Here is a 2,675-nt window from a genome sequence, read left to right on the forward strand (position 1 = left end):
TCACATGCTGTGGAATAAAACATAAATCCTACTGCGTAGAACCAAAAGGTCTCTGCGTTAACACAGCACTGAGGTCTGCAGATAAAAAGAGGAATTATGTTGTAGATTTGGTTGAAACATCAGCTCTGTATTTAAATATGATGCCGTCTGTTATCTCATTATCTGACTTAAATCAGAGTGAATGTGGTGATGACAGACTGCCCTTATTTTCAGGTGGTAAAGAAAGGCCACATTCAATGTGAAGCAATACAGCAGAAAGGCCTTATACCACAGAGAGAGGAGGAGGTTAAGGGTCTGAATGAAGAATGAAGGTGTGTTCCTATAGATGGAAACCTAAGAATGGGTCTTTTCATATGGCCACTCATTCATCGGGATGGAGGGATGGAGGGAAAACGTGGCGGGCGTCAGTGTTTTGGGCACGTGAATCTCTCAGTTTGAAGTTTCTCCCACATGATAGAGATTAGGAGCTCAGAGAGCGACTGGTCTTGTGTTTCTTCCCGTCTCCTTCCTCCTCTCTCACACATGTTTGTCTTGTTAATGATGAGGAAGAGGAGGAGGAGGAGGAGAGGAAGGGAGAAAGAGTGCAGGAAGAGAGAGACACATGCCGTTCTGTTCCTGTCAGAATATGAGACACGTGAGGTATGAAGAGGAGGTGAAGGCCTCAGCCTGCAGCCCGGGTGGAGGCTCGGCTGGATGAAGGACCAGCTGCTGTAGAGTTACACAATAATGCTTAAAGTTTGGGCAAAATTTGCAAATACTGTGGTGTTCGTTCAGGAACACATCGATTACATAACTTCTCCATCGTCTTTTTTCATGTTTTTGGAGACATATTTGGTTCATTTTAACCCACGTTCATCAAAAACATTTCTGATATCACATTAGTGAAGCAATCTGCAAACTGTGTCTGATGAAGCATCCAGACGTAACGCTGTACAAGGTGTCATCCGACCACAGAAATGTTCCGCTGCACGTCTGGAGGTAAAAGTGTTTACAGCTGCTCTGACTCCAGCAAACAAACAGTGACAAGAAGATAGAAGAAGTTCAATCCTGCCTACTTTCACTCCTCCACACAGCTGACCAACCACTACATGAAGTGGTCCTTAAACCAGGATCTAGTCTGAGTCCCATGAACCCACAGACAATGAAGAAAGAAGGTCCTGGTACAACGTCTGTGCTGATGAGAAGGAGCCATGTTAAGAATGAGAAGTATGCACGACATGAAAAGAGAATGAAATTTTGGTTTGCTATAGAGTGACTCAGCCGTGTGGGAGGTCCTGTCATGCCTGTGTGATTATCCCCTGCTTCACTTGGTTGGAACAAAAGAGCTCCTCAGCTCTGCTTCGACCACACACTTAATTAATCAGAACTGCACTTCCAAAGATCAAACATACAGCAGGAACAGAGAATCGGGTGATATCGGCTTTGTTGGTTTGTTGAGTTCTGCTGCTGCCAGACACTTTAATTAATTGGATTAACATAATGTGGACGAAGCTTTAAGGGACAAAAGGACAAAGTACGAGGCAGGTGTGTCTGTCCTGGACCAGACCCAAAGGATTTCTGTCATCACTGCTCTGCAGCCTTCGTTTATCAAGTGTGGAGAACAGGAGAAGATCAGAGGCAAAACAAAACACTCCGATCCTCTTTGGACTGAGAAGAGATTTTATACAAAGCTGCAGCAGTGATGAACTGATATTTGCAAAGTTTTAACTTCTACACACTTTTAAAATATATTAAAAGAGCATTAAGAGCATTCTCATGTTCTTTCCTAAATCTTTTCCCCATCAGCTTTGCTCATGTAACTGTTCAGACTCAGAACTTGTCCTGCATCATGTCAGAGAAATGGAGGAGAGGATATTTAACAGTGAGTCAGCTGTTATAATGGATCTGTCATGTTCCCCTGGACAGAGACATGACCTTTTCTAATCCTTACTGAACAGCTGCTGCTGCACCAAAACATGACAAAAAAAACCTAATAAAACTTGATGATGATGATCTGGTGAACAGAATATCTCCATCATCTCTTCCATCTTAGTTGATGATGACTGTGTCGTATTTAAGTTTATCATTTAGCCCAAGCTGAACTCAACTAGAAATGTATTGACTCTTACATCACTCACAAAGCTCTGATGGTAAAGTCATTCAGAGAGGTGCTGTGGGAGCAGCTCCTGCTGCTGTTTCACTGCTGAACCACTGTGAATTATTACAGTTACAGTCGAGTAACAAAGTGCCATTCACACAGCCGCTGCACCCAGAGATGAATCACACTTGGATTACGCTTCAGCTCCCATCATTTCACAGAATATCGAGTTGAAAGCTGTTTCTCAGAGGATCAGATGGGAAGCAGACAGTGTTTCACTGCTGCTTTCTCTCACAACACTCCACCTTCAGCTCGCGTGTCCGTTCTCCAGAAAAAAACATCCTCCCACTCTCTGCACTCACTCCCCCGATCACGCTATAGCTCTATAAGGTTTTTTCTTTAAGGCATTCAGAGTTCATTTTCCACTCTTGGCTGTTTTATCCCCTCTCACAGTGACACTGAACTCATCATATATACAGAGATCAGTGAGGTGTAATTCTCCCTGATGGACCTGTAAGTTGTTCTGCATTTAAACACAGCTGGCGACGGATTTCCAGATTCTGTGTTTGATCAGCAGCACAAACCACAGTCTGACAGA

The sequence above is a fragment of the Lates calcarifer genome, linkage group LG12, assembly GCF_001640805.2.
Source record: "Lates calcarifer isolate ASB-BC8 linkage group LG12, TLL_Latcal_v3, whole genome shotgun sequence".
NCBI lineage: Eukaryota > Metazoa > Chordata > Actinopteri > Centropomidae > Lates > Lates calcarifer.